At 43.8% G+C, this 18,820-nt stretch overlaps 1 protein-coding gene across 3 annotated transcripts in view; it reads left to right on the top strand.

Annotated features, from left to right (window-relative positions):
• Positions 1-18,820, top strand: part of LOC121290840 (Nance-Horan syndrome protein-like) — a 457,730-nt gene that overhangs the window by 140,769 nt on the left and 298,141 nt on the right. The window lies entirely within an intron of this gene.

Here is an 18,820-nt window from a genome sequence, read left to right as displayed (position 1 = left end):
TGGTAATTTAAATAAAATTGATAACACATTCTAACCATTCCTGCTGTCACAACAGCCAGCTATGGATCAGTCACGGATGAAGATTTATGTTTAACTGCATATTTCATTTGCAGACTTCCTTCATGGGAATGAGAGAGGCACAAGTGATGTTCCCACATGCTTTGAGATCATTAACACTTCACAATTGATTTTTTTTCCTTTGACTTTTATTTATTCTGACTAAATGGATGAAGCGAGTGCAGGGAAATGGGACATTTTTCTACTTGTTGCCGGTTTCAAATCTTTCCTGATCAAATATCGAATGATCAAAGGATGTGACTCTGCCCCAATGGTGTGCACAAATCCTGCTTCAGAAGATGATTTTCTGCAGCATTAAATCATTAGAATTATGCAGCACAGGAGATGTCCAATCAGCCCAGCAGATCTGTAAAAGAGCTATCCAACTAGCCCCACTTACCTCACCTTTCCCTGTACCCCTGCTACCTTTGTCCTTTCTTTCTATTTTAAAAGTAACTATCGGCTCAGTCAACCACAATATGTTGCAGATCATAACTTCCTGAGTGAACATGGACACTCTGATTATCTTGCCGATATTAAAGCTGTGTCCTCTGATTAACTGAAGAGTTTCTCCTCACTTGCCAACTCACTTAAAACCCTCCCATGTATACAGAGTGAAAATTGAGCCCAACTCTATCAAAATCCCTCAACATTTCAGACACTACTTTCAAATCTCCCCTTACCCTATTTTGTCCTAAGGAGATCAATCTCAAATATTTCTATGCACCACACCAGACCTTTGACCTCAAAGTGACAATTTGGTTATAAGGGGATGAGCAGATAATGTGTTAATTTAATAACCCTCCACCTGATATTTTGACAGAGATGTTAGGCCTTTACAAATAAACGGCTAACATTGGTTAAAATAGGAGAGGAATTTCCATTGAATGTGCTAAGAGTTCTTCCTTAATAACGGCAACAGTAAAATGCAAGCTTTGGCCTTTTCTGAAGAGATTGGCAATTTAGTGGGATTTTTCTCTCTCTTGCTGTGGACTTGTGCTCAGTAGATCTGGGTAGAGACTGGGCTGAATGTCTTTCCCTTGTACATATCTTCATCATGCTTCTGGGTCCAGGGGTAGAATTTTCCAGTCGGCGTGTGGGGGTGGGCCTGACACATTGACATGTAAAACGACGCGTGATGACATTGGGCGTGTGTCCCGACATCATCGCGTGCCATTGTGATAATTTGTTTGGCGGGTGTGCACTGGAGTCAGCTGCACTCCCGCCGAAATGTCAACGGCCTATTAAGGCCATTAAGAAATAACTTAAACCACTTAAGAACACTCCCCGTCCAAACTTAGGTTGGCGGCAGGTGAAAGGCCCAAGCGGCCTTCATGTTTTTCAGGAAACCTCATCCACGGGTGGGATGAAGTTTCCTGAGCCATTTATTAAATAAATAAATAAATAAAATTTTCATAAGTATAAAAACACAGTCACATGAGTGGACATGTTTGAATACATTTTTTAATTGATTCCTGAATTATTTTCATATTCATTCAATCTCCCTGAGGCAGCTCTGTGCCTCAGGGAGATTGCTGCGCTCTCTCGCACGCATGTGTGAAAGAGCACTTGCCCTGACTCTCCCTCCTCACCCCGCCCACACAGGGAGCGCTGAGCGCTACCGGCCGCGTATTTCGCTGGGTGGGCCTTAATTGGCCTGCCCGCGTAAAATGGCGGCGCAGAGCCGATCGCGGGTGGCAGTCGGCTCCGCACTCGCCCCACCTGCTCCCACCCAACCCACCCGCCATTGGAAAAATCCTGGCCCAGGTGATCTAATGGGGGCGGGGTTGGCAAGTGGTCAATTCCAATCTCGTCCAAAGTAGTTTCAGTCTGCAGGGTTGACAGGGCAGAGTTTGCCTTTATCGTTTCTGGTGCCTAGGTCAATGCCAGGTGGTCCGTCCGGTTTCATTCCTTTCTTGTGGCTTTGTAGTGGTTTGATATAACTGAGTGGCTTGCTAGGCCATTTCAGAGGGCATTTAAGGGTCAACCACATTGATGTGGGGAGTCACATGTAGGCCAGTTTCCCTTAGTGAACCAGATGGGTTTTTACGACAATCATAATTGCAGAGAATTGCAAGTCAAGTTGTTGGAATGCAAAGGAAGAAGACAGATAATAAATTACTTTAAAACTGAGGAAAACCTATGCATCAGTGCCTTGCTTCAGCTTTCCTGCTTGTGTTTGATAGGATCAAAATGATCCTTGTTGAAAGATTGCAGTGGACTTGATATGTCCATTTGAGAATTTTACTATCACTGAACATAGTCTGTGAACGTGTCAGCAAAGCAACACAAAGACATGCTGACAACACATGGCTTTAATGGGAACTACTTGCCAATTACTGTTTAAACTTTTCATTTTTATTCTGTGCAGTTTCTGCTATTCTTGTACTTCACTGTTGAGACACAAACTGACAGTAGGTGGGAAAGGAGCAACACTTGAAGAGGCAATGGGACTGATTGTCAAAGTCTCTTCAGTGTGAATGCAACTTGCATTGACTGTGTGTCTGATCACACAAGAATCTGGTTTTTCAAAGTTCTACTGGAATGCCTTGTGGACTGACTCAATTCCCCAGCAGGCCATTATTCAAAAGCTGATAATCACTGTGAGGATGGTGCAGTTCATTAGACATACACAATGGGATCTAGCTTTGAATCCAGCCCACCTGGGTGAAAATCTTGCAGTAGAAATTTGTCTTCAGCAATGGCGCAAAATGGGACAGATTGGCTTGGCTGCTGGATACACACAGCTCCTGATATTTAGTTGACTGCAATGGACAGGAATATCAGGCTGTGTATAACTGGTATCTAGTTCAACACTGCCCGCTTTTGCACTACTACCTGAGATGAATTCCCACAGCCCCCTGCCCTTCTCTTTGTCAGCAGCCTCTCACGCTCCACATACAATATCACTTGCAGACTGGACTCTCTCCCATTTCTGGGGAATCTAGTTTGTAACCAATAGGAGAAATGTCTCCCAGACTCCCATATAGTTACCTGAGGCAGACCCTGTGGTTGCTTAGTAATAACCTGCTCACTGATGCCCAGTTTAGGTTCGGCCAGGGCCACTCAGCTCCTGACCTCATTACAGCTTTGGTTCAAACATGGACAAAAGAACTGAATTCCCGAGGTGAGGTGAGAGTGACTGCCCTTGACATCAAGGCCATTTTGACCGACTGTGGCATCAAGGAGCACTCGCAAAACTGGAGTCAATAAGAATCAGGGAAAAACTGTCCATTGGTTGGAGTCATACCTTGCACAAATGAAGATAGTTAAAGCTGTTGGAGTTCAGTCATCTCAGCTCCAGGACATCACTGCTGGAGTTTCTCAGGGTAGCGTCCTCGGCCCAACCACCTTCAGCTGCTTCATCAATGACCTTCCTTCCATCATAAGGTCAGAAGTGGGGATGTTCACTGATGATTGCACAATGTTCAGCACCATTCGTGACTCCTCAGATACTGAAGCAGTCCATGTCCAAATGCAGCAAGACCTGGATCATATCCAGGTTTGAGCTGACAAGTGGCAAATAACATTCGCGCCACACAAGTGTCAGGCAATGACCATCTCCAACAAAAGAGACCCTAGCCATCGCACCTTGATGTTCAATGGCATTACCATCACTGAATCCCCCACTATCAACATCCTGGGTGTTACCATTGACCAGAAACTGAACTGGGCTAGCCATATAAATACTGTGGTTACAAGAGCAGGTTAGAGGCAAGGAATTGTGCGACAAGTAACTCACCTCCTCAAAGCTTGCCCACCATCTACAAGACACAAGTCAGGAATGTGATGGAATACACTCCACTCACCTAGATGAGTGCAGCTCCCACAACACTTAAGAAGTGTGACATTGTCCAGGACAAAGCAGCCCGCTTGATTGGCACCACATCCACAAACATTCACTCCCTCCACCACCAACGTACAATAGTAGCAGTGTGTACCATCTACAAGATCCACTGCAGGAATTCACCAAGGCTCCTTAGACAGCACCTTCCAAATCCACAACTGCCACCATCTGAAAGGACAAGGGCAGCAGATAAATGGGAACACCACCACCTGGAAGTTCCCCTCCAGGTCACTCACCATCCTGACTAGGAAATGTATCACCGTTCCTTCACTGTCATGGGGTCAAAATCCTGGAACTCCCTTCCTAACAGCACTGTGGGTGTACCTACACCACATGGACTGCAGCGGTTCAAGAAGGCAGCTCACCACCACCTTCTCAAGGACAACTAGGGATGGGCAAGAAATGCTGGTCCAGCTAGTGAAGCCCACATCCTGTGAATGAATGAAAAAAAAAGCTTTCCAGAGAGGATTAATACTTGGACCAGTGCGGTACTGAACCATGTAGACCAGGCAAAACCCAGCCTCGGTGTTATTAGGTCTCAGCTGGAATTAGAGTGGTTGGGGCAAAAGATACAATACAGTTGACCTTAACACCTCTGGGCAAATGGAGTGAGGTGATGCATTTAGGGAGGTCAAACAAGGCACAGGAATACACAATAAATGGGAGGATACTGAGAGGTGTGGAGCAAGTGAGAAACCTTGGAGTGAATGTGCACAGATCCCTGAAGGTAGCAGTATAGGTTGATGAGATGGTTAAGAAGGCATATGGAATCCTTCCATTTATTAGCTGAGGTATAGAATATAAGAGCAGGGAGGTTATGCTGGAACTATATGAATCATTGGTTAGGTCACAGCTTCAGTGCTGTGTGCAGTTCTGATCACCTCATTACAGAAAGGATGTAATTGCGCTGAAGAGGGTACAGAGGAGATTTATGAGGATATTGCCGGGACTGGAAAATTGCAGCTATGAGGAAAGATTGGATAGGCTGGGGTTGTTCTCCTTGGAACAGAGGAGGATGAGGGGAGGTTTGATTGAGATGTATAAAATTGTGAGAGGCCTGGATAGAGTGGATGGGAAGGGCCTATTAACTTTAGCAGAGAGGTCAGTGACTAGGGGACATAGATTTAAAGTGATTGGTAAAAGGGTTAGAGGGGAGATGAGGAACAATTTTTTCACCCAGAGGGTTGTAAGGGTCTGGAACTCACTGCCTGGAAGGGTAGGAGAGACAGAAACCCTCAACTCATTTGAAGGTTTGTCTGAATATGCACCCTGAAGTGCTGTAACCTGCAGAGCTACGGACCAAGTGCTGGAAAGTGGGATTAGGCTGGGTGGCCTGTCTTTTGGCCGGTGAAGACACAATGGGCAAAGAGGCCTCTTTCTGTGCCATAAACTATCTATGATTCTATGATAGAGATGGGCAAAAGTCAACACTACAGGTGACTAATATGTGTCCCTGCCAGAATGGGCCTGTGCGTGGATATAGGACTGAAGAATGACGCTGCTGAAGGATTGATAAGCTGGGTCACTATACTCTTGAGAACAGGAGACTGAGGGGTCACCTAATTGATGTACTTAAAATGAAGACCGATTTTGATAGAATGATTACTCAGACAATGATTCATTTTGTGGGGAGGAGCATAACTGGAGGTCATTAACGTGAGACAGCCACCAAAATATCCAATAGTGAATTCAGAAGAAACTTCTCCGCCCAAAGAATTATGAGAATGTAGAATTTGTTACCACAAGGAGTGGTTAGAGTGAGTAATAGATGCATTTAGGGGGAAGCTAGAAAAACATATGAGAGAGAAGAGAATAGAGGGTTATACTGATAGTTTTAGATGAGGAAAGATGGGAGGAGGTTCAAGTGGAGCCTAAACACCAGCCTGGACTGATTGAGCTGAATGGCCTGTTTCTATGCTATCTATTCCATGTAATCCTACGCCCAAAGGTCAAATTGCCTGCCTACACTCTCTGTCTAGCCTCACACATGGATACTAGGATGAAGTGTCCAAGAATATCCAGTGACCATGAAACCTTACCTCAGCAGGAGAGGATAGAGAGGAAAGTAGTGAAGAGGAACAGGAGTGTGGGTGGAAGGAGCTAACTGTGTAATACTCATCAATAACAGGAAGAAAAGCCAGCTGAATGCAGACCCACCCAATCGTGGCACTTCCTGGCTTGCCTCACACTTTCCATTGACCGTTTTTTGTGGTACCTGCTGGGGAAAGTTCCTGAAGAGGAGAAACACCTGTTGAAGCACACTAGGCTATTCCGAACTGGCATTTGTGTTACTCGGGCACAGTTAATGCCCTCTTGGTAAGGAAGACCGAAAACCGGTTACTAAATTCAAAGGGCCCAATTAGATGAGGTAATTCACTAAACTTTTCTACAAACCTGGAAGCTAATTTTTTTTTTCATTTATGAGCGATGTTTGGTAAAGTGCCAAGGTATCATTACACCCGTAGCTGTCTGCTGATGTCATGTAGTTTATTAAACTTTCCAGCTTTGTTAACAAGGTACGAGATCATTTTCTTTTTGCCAGCAATGATTGGCTGCATCCAATGCCTGAATATTTAGAAATGGAGCATGTTCAGTGAGCAGTGACAGTCAGAAGGAGTGGGGGGGGTGGTGGGGAAGGGAGCTGGTAAAAACACCTAATAAATAATCTGCCACCATTCAGTAACTAAGGAAGTAAAGTATGCGCAATGATCAAAAAACACTCATACTCTGCCTTTCATTTGACCGTTTTGCCAAGGAATGGAGAAAAAGTTGAAAGTTCACATGCACACACAGTGGGAGTGTCAGTATTGAGATCACATGCTCAACAACAGTCCCCATTCCTCATTTCGTTTATTTACTGGTCAGGAATGTAATTCGGCACATCTGGATTCCTAATACTGTTTATCTGGAGAGAAAAGGACAGTGGAATTTCTCTTGGATTGTCCTGCTAGAGAACTGGCACAAACATTATGATCCGAAACATGTCCTTCTCTGCTGTAAACTTCCATTGTTCTGCAACTGCTTGTATCTCATTAACAGGGAGGTTCTCATTTTTCTGGGTTTCTGTTAAGTTGCTCTGGTATCTTACGCAGTTATCTGGCTGTGCTGTCAGAATCTTACAGGCACTGGAGAAGCCCATTTGTGCCTTTGCCAGCTCTTTGAAATATGTATCCAACTGGTCACATGTCCCTGCTCTTTGTCCATGGCTCAGCACATCTCACATTTTCAAGAATATATCCTATTCCCTTTTGCTTATAGTTATTGAACCTGCTTCGAACAACAATAGTTTGCCTTTATATAGTATCTTTAATGTGGTCATACCTTCCTAAGGTGTTTCACAGGCTGAGGAATCTAACAGAATTTGACTCGGAGCCACTTTTAGGAGAGGCGACCAAAAGTTTGGTCAAAGAGGTCACTTTTAAGGAAAAGAGAGGGAAGTGGAGAGGCTTGGGAAAGGAATTCCAAGACTCTTCCATTCCAGATCATCACAACTCACTGTGTAACACGTTTCTCCTCATCTCTCTCATAGTTTTTTTGCCAATCTATTGAGGCTTGGTGGCAGTGCCTGAAGGCAGCAGTCAGCTTTGCAGTTACAGGTCATGGTTGGATGCTGACTTGTGGAGTTGGCTAGTTGGGCCGATGGTGGTGGTGGGGGGCGGGGGGGGGGGGGGGGGGGGGGGGGGGGGGGGGGGGGGGTTGCGGCATTTTCCTGTCTGTCATTGTTCATATTGGAGGAAGAGATAAATGGTGCCCCCACCCCGGCCCCAACCCGCTGGATGCCCTAACAAGTGGTGACCATGACAACTCTCAGAGTGGTGCACCAGAGAGGAATGGGGTGATGCATAAAGGACGTAGAAAAAGACCAAGGTAGAATGAGGGGGGAAATAACTCAGGGGGAGTGGAGAGCATTTAAATAATGGTGGGGGCTGAAAAGGAAAAATTGTGTGTATGGATGAGGGAACCTCACAAGGGTAAATTACTAGGATCACAGTGGGTGTCTCACTAGAAGTCGAAGCTTTAACTGCAAAGCTCTGAATGTGAACGGTGATATTTCAAAGCCAAGTGTTTCTGAGAGTAACATCTGTGTTGCATGTGGCTTCAAATGTTTGCATTAGGGCGCAGTTTAAAACTGTTGCCAAAACACACAGTGAAAAGACGGGATGTGGGAACACTGTTTCATGCAGACAAGCAAACACTAGACTCTGATAACTAGAATCAAACTACTTGTGCTGCAGTCAGAGTCCAGCTGCTTTGTTGCTGCAGATGGCATATTTAAGGCAGGATTATCATGCTTTAGGTTCAAAAGCAGCCTACGCTGTTGACCTGCCACCAAGTTTGCCAGGGTGAATGCTCTTATGTTTGAAGTGTTAGGAGTATGAACCAGACCATCACTGTGCTGTTCTAGTCTCGGCCTGACCTCCATGTTCATGGACTTGAGAGGAGAAAAACTAACTTGGGTTTCCATGCCAATCACAATCCAACACAAATGCGTACATGTGTGAAATAAAAACAGGAAATGCGAGAGAAAGGTCTGGCAGCATCTGTGGAGAGAGAAACAGAGTTAATGTTCCGAGTCCGTATGACTCTTCTTTAGAGCATGTACATGTGTGAATGTTTGATGCAAGTCAGGTTGCCAACTCTGGTTGGACGTATTCCAGGAGGTTTCGTCGCATGACCTTTGCCCTTTCTTCCCCTTCATTTGCCACCCAGTCCATCCATTCTCGCAGCGCACTGCCTGCACACACCGGTCGGAAACCGAGCAGCCTCTTAATTGCCCATTTGGATGCTGCCTGACTATCGGTCAGTCTTTTTATTCCGTCTCCAATATCTTAATATTTAATAAATGTTCAAAGAAAATGTGAAAATCACAAACAATTTTTTTAAGGGTTCCTATGGTTCTTTTTAGCTGTGTCCAGGAGATTAATCTTTAATTCTTGGAGGCTCAAGAGACAATCCTGAAGGGTTGGCAGCCCTAGATGAGAACAGGCTTGGACAACCCGTGTTCCCTGGCCCTCGTGATTCAATAGCTGGTTAACTCGCATTGTACAGGATCTCACCTCAAAAAAATGGTCAATTTGACAAGGAAGCAGAGCGTTGCTGCCAACTGGCGAACTATACTTCAGCATGAGTTAAGAAGCAGCAGGGGAGGAACTGAAGGAAATTGTTTTCAAATGCCACACACATATATTTATATATATATATGGCTTCTTTATTGGCAGAGTAGGTAAAGACATCAGGGGAACAGAGGAGAGAAGGTCACAGTTTCACTCTGTTGTCTGCTGTTAGGTTAAATCTAGTTGGCGCAGCTGTTATAAGGTCCTGGCCTCAGTGCTCCTAGGCCAGGAGGGGCTGCTCTGTGAAGCCCCCACAGCTAGGAATCCCTCTGACACTCACTATCCAGCCTCAAAAAACATGAATAATGGACCCTTGGGTGAGGTATGGTAGACCAGGGTTGAGAACTAGAACAAAAACAAAAACAGTCCTACACAGAGGCTCTGCATGAATGACAGGTGCATTGTTGCCGTGGATGTTTCAGACTCATGGTTACCTGTGTCGCCAACTCAGCTCAAGTATGTGTTGTTGACTTTCTCTTTCTCACCGAGTTTGTCCTCTCCTTTCTCTGTCTTCAAGGTTTTGACTTCTTGCCGCTTCCATTCCTGTCTATCCAGTTGTAGCCAGAGAATCATCTGCAACGGCTTCTGTTCCTACTTCCGCACCATAACCTCTGGCATCCCCCAAGATGTCTCCCCCTCCTATTTCTCACATGAATCATCGGCGACGTCATTTGAAAAGCAAACATCAAGTTCCCCATGTACCCCAACAGCACTCAGCCCTAGCTCACCACCATGTCTCCCCACCCCTCCACCGCCTCTGATGTGAGACGGAAGTTTTCTCATTCACCTCCCTAACCTGAGGTACTGTGGCCTCATGCACTGCCACCAAGCCTCAATAGATTGGCAAAAGAACTATGAAGGAGATGAGGAGAAATGTGTTACACAGTGAGCTGTGATGATCTGGAATGGAAGAGTCTTGGAATTCCTTTCCCTCACACTGCTTAATTGACATTGGATAAGCAGAAACTTCCTCCAACTAAAAATTGGGAAGGTTAATGCCAATGCCTTCAGTCCCTAGCCACCAATTCCAGCCTTCTTTCTGGAAACCATCTCAGATAAACTGACTGTTCGTAGCTTTGTCACCCCAAACTGTGCTTCCGATCCCACATTCTCTTCATCACCAAGACATCCTTCCACCTCTGTAATATTGCCTGTCGCTTCCAGCCTTAGTTCATTAGCTGCTGAAACCCTCATCTAAAGCTTTGTTGTTTCTAGGCTCAACTGTTCTAGTGGTTGTGTGGCCACCTCACACCTTCCAGAAAGGTCAGCTCATCCAAAATTCTTGACCCATATCCTAACCTGCACCAAATCCCATTCACCAATTTTTAAAAATAATTCATTCATGGGATGTGGGTTTCGCTGGCTGGGCCAGCATTTATTGTCCATCCCTAACTGCCCTTGAGAAGATGGTGGTGAGCTGCCTTCTTGAACTGCTGCAGTCCATGAAGTGTAGGTACACACACAGTTAGGAAGGGAGTTCCAGGATTTTGACCCAGTGACAATGAAGGAACGGTGATATACTTCCAAGTCAGGATGGTGAGTGATTTGGAGGGGAACTTCCAGGTAGTGATGTTCCCATTTATTTCTGCCCTGGTCCTTCTAGATGGTAGTGGTCGTGGGTTTGGAAAGTGCTGTCAAAGGAGCCTTGGCGAATTCCTGTGCTTGCTGATCAACATTTTCTAGCAACGCTCCAATTTTAAAGTTCTCAACCTTGTTTTCAAATCCCCCTCCATGACCTCTCCTCTATCAGTGCAACTTACTCCCGCCCTACAACTGTCCGGCATATCTCTGCTCCTCCAATTCTGGCCTCTAGGACATCCCCAATTTTAATCACTCCACCATTAGTGCCTGTGCCTTCAGCTGCCTGGATTCTAAGCTTTGGAATTCCCCACTTAAACATCCCTGCTTCTCAGCTTCATCCTCCTCCTTTAAAATGCTTTAAACCAATCCCTCTGACGAAGCTTTTAGTCATCTGTCCTAATATCATTTTATGTGACTTAGTTTCTAATTTTGTTTCATAATACCTCCAGGGATGTTTTACTGTATTTAAAGGTACTTTATAGATCTAAGTTGTCGTTGGAGTACAATTCCATGGGCAGCATTTACCCTTTATTACCATGCCCAAATGTATTATGAAAGCTTGACCATTGAAAATAGCTGAGACTATCTGACTCTCGGACAAGAGCACTTCGACTCACTTTGATCGGTCCCTCCCTAATAGCGAAACTTGAACTTCCAGCATGGATCCTGTGCAGGGATCAGTACCATAGATGCTGGCGGAAGTTTTCTCATTCGCCTTCCTAACCTGAGGTACTGTGGCCTATTCGTGTCCTACAGCTGGGTGAGATCAGCCCAGACACAAGCTGGTTCTACCTACTTTGGCTCAGCTACTTACTAACTAAACTTGCAGAGCTACAATGGGAGGGCTTGCTGTTGAAATACTTTCTGCTGTTCCCTCATTGAGGGTGGTCCATTTGCTTATCAGTTTGAAGCTTTCTTAAGACATATTAAATGTTATCTCTCACTGCTTGCCTGGACCAGCTTCAATGAATAAAAGGATCAAATGTAAACTTTACAATCAACCATTTGGAACCAATTGAACCCATTACCAAGGCCAAGAGGTTTGACCTTTGAATGAACTTTGTACACAGAGTGTACACATTGGCCAACAATGACCTCAAAAGGTGCGAGTCTATTAACGATTACTGACCTGTGACTATTTTGTCACCAGGTATAAATTGCAACTTGGAGTAGAAATTTATATGTTTACAATTCTTTGTTAACCTTTTCAGATACCTTTCTTGTTACTGTTTGTGATGTTTTTCTACCTCACCTTTCACAGTAGGCTCGGTGGAAATTATTGTATGCGAGATGTTACTTTTAATGGAAGTAAGGAATTGTCCCCATCTCCCCTGAATATATTGACATATTTTTGGGGTACTGTTCCACAGGCCATTGTTCCCCTGTGAGTGATGATTGATAGCTGGCTAGTTGGCTTTTGGGGAGGGAGGAGGGTGGGTTTAAGACTGATCATCAGTCTGACAAGCTCGACACACAAACCTTTACCAGGGATCAGGAACCATAATTCTCTTCTTAAATCTGTAATACTGAGTTTAATTGTACCTCTCCTTACCCTTCTGTGATCTATACCAACTAAAATAGCAAGGACCCGGAACCCAGATTGGGATTTACATGGCATGCATCAAGTTTCATGCTATAGTCAAATGGGCTGAGCCACCAGAGGGCTGGAGACATATATATACTTTCTAAGTGAAGCAAGGATGAAGTGGAAGAAAGAATTTGGCATTTGATCTGGGAGCATTCAGGTAATGAGTTTACTGCCAGTTCACACTAGCAGGTGCCTAACTATGTAAAATAAGGTTGACACCCCTCAAGGGTTGTCCTGGAGTCTCAAGGAATTGAAAATTAATTCCCTGGACACTGCAGTAAGCAACTTCAGTGAAAATGTGCTCTTTGAACACTTCAGAATATTAGTAATAAAAATATCGGAGATGGGGCTCTTTGACGGGTGAAGGGTTCTTGGAGATGGGAGGTCATCTGATTAAACCTCCGGGAATGTATCAAACCAGAGTTGGAAAGCTTAATGTAATGACAAGAGCCTCGGCTCTCAGTTGGGTCTAGTTCATGCTGGATCTGGTTTAGGTGATGTAATTTGGATAGATTGTGGTTGAGAGAACAGGGATACAGGTGAACGGGACTGCAGAACTGAAGGATGAATTCACCAAAATAAAGTGAAGAAATGATTACCAGTAACAAAACTGGAGAATTACAGTGAAACGTGACACCTAGCTCAGGTGCAATTCTGTTGGGAAAATGCTTGAATATTGACTGAGATATAAATGTGCTGATAAATGTATATATTGATTAATTAACTGCTGATGTTATGCACGAGAGCTAACACACAGTAAACATAAAAGCAGCTTGAAGGATTATTAACTTGCCAATATTCTGGTTTTAATAAGGGCCCTTCATTGGGTGTGAGGATCTAAATATTCAGTGATTAGTTGCTAAACTGGGTGGTTAGGGAGCGTGGTGTCACTTTCAGTCCAGTTTCCCTGCATGAGCCCTTCTCAGGTTCCAGCTCATCCAAACACTGCAACCTATGCTGTTTTGCTAACTCCCAACTCCCGGGAGCTTCCTTGCCTTCCCCAAACTTCACTCATTTCCTACGCTCCAGTGTATCAATGTCAAAAGTGACCATCTTGGTTCAAGTCACTTCTAAGTTTTGTCCCACCCAACCCTGTTGTTCCCCTCTGACCCTAGCCTCCTTAATTCTCCACATTGCCCATCCCCTTCTCTCTGCTCATTCCTAGCTCCTGCAATTCCCTACCAAGTGCCCTTCACCTAAACACCTCCCTCGCTGCTTTCAAAATCCTCTTCTTTGACCATGCCTCTGATTCTCCACTGTACCCTTCGAAGTCCCTTCCTCATCTTGAATGTGTGTTTTTCCAGCATATCATTCTCTTTATTGCGCAGTACTCTGTCATGTCTTTCTGTAGTTGTGGAGCACAATATAAAGTACAAATTGCTGCTGATCCTACTTCAAGTGCTTATTACTTAACCATAATGCCTGTTGAAGTATGAATGACTAATTTTTTAGGGGAAACTTTTTAAAAACTCCATGAAATATTTTAATTTGTTTAACTTGATAACAGAATAAATAGTACAATCAGCTATTAATCATTTGAACTATTAGTATTACTTATCAAGGTATTTGATAATCAAACAGGTTAGGGACATAAAATATTAGTTTAGTTAATTGGAGGTTCATTGTGTTATAGTATTGTGGTAGCCTAATAGACTTCCATTTTTACCCAAACAGCATGTCGTTATCAAAGATTTTGTGCAACAATTCCTGTTGGATGATTGTCATCGCTTGCAATATACATTATCAGATTAACATCAGCTCAATGATATGAACTTCCAGAAAGAATTGGCTTCTAATTTGCAGACCCAGAGTCAGCATTGACCAATTAGCACCTCTATCACTGCCAGGTTGATTCAGCCAAAACAACACAGGCTGGAATTGAACCCTGAGTCTTGCAGTGTATGTTGTTGCCATTGTATTAAGCAACCGAGCCATCAAAGGATTCCTCCATCCGTTTTGGGTATCAACTGTCATTTATCTTTGGCAGGAGACCATGAGGAAATGATTTAGTTTCCAGTTTCATAATGTAGCAGTACAATTAAATTTTAAATAAGGCTCAACTGGAGCATAGGCACTGGTACGGACCGATTGGGCAGAGTGGCCTGTTTCTTTGCTTTACAATCTGAAGAGAGGAAACCCTGTAGTGCGCTGATCTCCACACCAGAAATCCCAAAACATCCATCCTATGGTCTTTGATCCTCTGGCTTGTTCTTGGTTTTAAACAGGTTGATGAATCCAGCCACGTGCCTGGACTGCTTCTTCCCTTGAATAATACTTGGCCATAAAATTAAATCAAGGGAAACAGGAAAAGGTTTTAAGTTCCTCGGAGCCTTTTTATAAAGGGCAGCTCATAGAAACACAGGATAGCCAGGCAGTGCTGAAGAATGTTCTCTCTGTAACACTCCCACTGGGGAAGTATATCAGTGCCCATGTAAATCACTCACTTGATGTGAGTTGGATCAGGTTGAAGGAATGCAACAGCAGGCCTTGGGCCCAGGCTTCTGCTCCAACCAAAAACTTCCTCCCCCCCTCCACCAATCTCTTTTTCGGGTCTCCGAGGTTCATCTGTAAAATGTACAAACTGTTTTTTGCAGAGCAGAAAATGCTAGATTAAAAATAAATATGTAGCAAAATAAACAAAATGCAAGAAACAGAGGCAAAGTTACAGGGTTTCATTGTGGATACTGATGATTGGAATTCCCTTTCCAGATGACAGAAAATGAAGTATTGTTGGCAGTGAGGAGGATAGTGATAGACTTCAAAAGAACATGAATTGGCTGGTGGCAGATGAAATTTAATGCAGAGAAGTGTGAAGTGATACATTTTGGTAGGAAAAACAAGGAGAGGTAATAGAAAATAAAGGATACACATTTAAAGGGGGTATATTAACAGAGGGATGCGGTGGAGGGGGGACAGTGTATGGTTTTATGGTCATCATAAGGCTTTTGCTTCTAGCATTTTATTAAATTCAAATTTCATCATCTACTGTGCTGGGATTCAAACCAGGGTCCCCAGAGTATCAGCCTGGGCCTCTGGAATACTAGTCCAGTGACAATACCACAACGCCACTGTCAACTTGGAGGTATGTGTGCACAAATCGTTGAAGGTGGCACAGAAGGTTGAGAAAGTGGTTAATAAGGCAAATGGGATCCTGGAACTTAGAAACAGAGGTCTGTGGTACAAAAGCAAGGATGTTATGATGAACCTTTATAAAACACTGGCTAGGCTTCAACTAGAATATTGTATCCAAACCCGGGCACCAGATATTTGGAAGAATGTGAAGGCTTTAGAAAAGCTTCAGAAAAGATTTACATGAATGGTTCCAGAGGGGGTCCTTCAGTTACATGGTTAGATTGGTGAAGCTGGGCTTGCTCCCCTTAGGGAAGACGAGGTTGAGAGGAGATTTGATAGAGGAGTTCAAGATCATGAGGGGCTGGACAGGGTAGATAGGCAGAAACTGTTCCCATTGATGGAAGGGGTGAGGACCAGAGAAAACCGATTTAAAGTGAATTGGCACAAGAAGCAGCGGCAACATGAGGAAAAACTGTTTTACCCAGCGAGTGTTTAGGATCTGGCATTCACTGTCTGAGCATGTAGTGGAGGCAGATTTAATCAAGGCTTTCAAAAGGGAATTGGAGAATTATCTGAAAAGGGCATTTGTAAGTCTATGGGGAAAAGGTGGTGGAGGGGGACTAGCTGATTTGCTGTTGCAGAGAGCCAGCATGGACATGATTGACTGATTTGGCAGCAGGCACACTGTCTTGTTTTTCTGTTGTTCACCCCGTTTTGCGTTATGCTGATTTCACTGTTGAAGATTCAGCCCCCCTGATGGATTAGAGTTAATTCTGAGCACCCCAACTCCTCTTTGCTACTTCATCAACATGCCCTTGTTTGCATTCGAGCCTTGATCATGAATCAAGAATTCACTAATCCATTGACCCCCAGTGGAGGGTCAAACATGAGGCGAGTCTTGCCTGGCAATGTGGCTTTAAACTGTAGCAGCGATTCTGTGAGCCTGATTTTGAGCTGATGTAGCTTTTGCGGCAATCCCCTGGGATTGGGAGGGAACTGGCCACCATGAGCGACTCAGTACCTGGGATTCCTGTATTACATTTTAGATACAACTTTTAATGTAAATTAACAGGATTCCTGCATCCCTCTCCTTCTTCCTTTCATCCCGGCATTGGTAGTTGTGCATTCAGCTACATAGGTTCCATGATCTGGAATTCTACTACAAACCACTTTAACTCTCTACCTTCTTGTCCTCCATTAACACTTTCCACAAAATTTCTGGTCACCCCTTCTAATCCTACCCTCTATGCTTGGTGATCAGTTTTCCTTAATCCTCAGTGCAACACCGAGGGGAGTTTTTTGAAGTGGAAGCCGCCACTTAAATGCAGGCTGTGGTGGGGGCACCTTGTGTTGCTTTTAAAAGCTTGCTTTATTTCACTGTTGAGTTTTGTCACACTATTACTCAAGGTTTTCTGAAAGATAACCAGTTGAATCATCACTCTGTCTCTGACTAGTTAAGTGCAATGTATTGTATAGAACATCACTACACCGACCAGGAAGATCCCAGTTTTGATCCCTAAGTCATTGCTGAGTTAGTTGATCTTGGTTGAGGTAGCTGGACGGACATTACTATGGGTCTCATGGACTGGAGAGGCCAGAAGCAGCCAGTGGTTCTGCTTCTGATTACCTTTCAAGGATTCCTAGTGGAAGATGTTGATATCTGGACACCAGGATTGAGCTTGGTCTGTGTCTCCATCCAGGATTCTGTGTGAACAATGGTCACTTGGCTGAACCATCAAATGATGTTTAAGAAACCATATTTCATCAGGAAACAGTGACTGCTGGAGTGGGGCGGAGAAAATTGGAGAGTTAAAAAAAGCCCTGAGCTCTGTTTGGACCTCTTGCAATTCTGTGCTCACGCTTTAATATGTTACAAATCTATACCATAGAAATTCAATGGGTTACATCTTCTGTAAATATAGTTGTGAGCAAAATTTGTTGTCAACATCTTGCGCATTTGTACATTGACAATACTAATCTTCAGTCCCACTCTCCTGCCCCCTCCCTGCAAATTCTTCATTTTCAAGTTTACATCCAAGTTTCTTTTGAAAATCAGGCAGTGCCTATGTTGCAGCACAGACTATACTTTAAAAGTACTTCATTGGCTTTAAAGCCCTTCTGGACATCCTGAGGTTGCAAAAGGCACTACATAAATGCAAATCCTTTTTCTGCACATTTCAGATCAGAAATCTCCTCTAAGTTAGTACATTTTCCAACACTCTTTTCAAATCCACCTCTTTCTGTCTCTTTTTTTAACATACACTGAGTGTTGCCACATGCTGTAGTGCTGACAGGCATTGCTGTGGGAGAAGGATTGGTACAATAAAATACCCACAGTGAGATGGTACTTGATGAGTGCAACTAGGAGTGGCTACTTTTTTTATTACCACAAGGGAGAAAAGTAGTTGCGTCAGGCGTAGCTGGGAAGAACTCTCCCATCTGAGTCACAAGGTTCTGGTTCAAGTCCCATCCCCGGATGGGAATGCAAAAATCAAAAGTGACGCTCCTGTGCAGTGCAGCATTGCACTGTTGGAGTTGCTTTCTTTCAGATGAGGCATTAAACCAAAGTCCCATCTGCATGCTTGAGTGGATGTAAAAGATCGTACTATTTTGAAGAACAGCAAGGGAGTTATCCCTGGTGTCCTGGCCAATATCTATCCCTCAATCAACATCACAAAAACAGATTATCTGCTCATTATCACCTTACTGTTTGTGTAAGTTTGCTGGGTATAAATTGGCTGTCACATTTCCTACATTACAATTGTGACTACACTTCAAAAGTATTTCATTGACTGTAGAGCACTTTGAGATGAATGTTATGATATAAATGCAAGTCTTTCTTTCTGTTTAAGGAATGTGTGTGTGTGTGTGTGTGTTTAATTACCGATAGTCAAAATCTTGCTATTACTCTACAACTCCCTGAATGACTTGCAGTTTTCTGGTACAGTAGGTGGCGATATCCTTCAGTGCTCACAGCGTTACTGTGCCAATCAATCTGATGTTCATCATTTGTTTACAGCCGTATACAACCTGTGCATTATGAGGTCATAGTCATGTGGTTGCCAGCATGAGCAAGTTAGGTCATTAAACAATTCAGGGGTTTTTTTTGCAAAAAAAACACAGCATGTTAACCAAGCCTGCGAATGAATGGAGCAGGTTACCGTGGCAATGCATTCCATTTATCCCACTTGACTACACTTGTGTAACTAGTCAGCAGCAAATGTATTGGGTATTAACAATGGTTAGAGAAAGCATTCTGATTTATTTGGGCCATTTTAATGACTTAAATACCATGAAAAGAAATTCAAAAGGAACCATACAAACTGGCAGGAAATAGCTCAAACAAGGTGCCCTTATCACCTCGCTGCCTCAGTGCAACTGGAAAACAAGCAGCTAAAGACAGCAGAGTCTGTGGGTGGTAAACGACTCTTCCTTTAGTTCACAGAGCTAGAATGAAGTGAGTAGGTACAATACCTAAAAATTGCAGACTCATATCCCATCCAGTCATGTGGAAATGCCCCGATGGAATTGGACTTTTATTCCTCCCTTTCTGCTTTTCTT

This window comes from Carcharodon carcharias, chromosome 18, assembly GCF_017639515.1.
Source record: "Carcharodon carcharias isolate sCarCar2 chromosome 18, sCarCar2.pri, whole genome shotgun sequence".
NCBI lineage: Eukaryota > Metazoa > Chordata > Chondrichthyes > Lamniformes > Lamnidae > Carcharodon > Carcharodon carcharias.
This window is presented reverse-complemented; position numbering and strand designations above follow the sequence as displayed.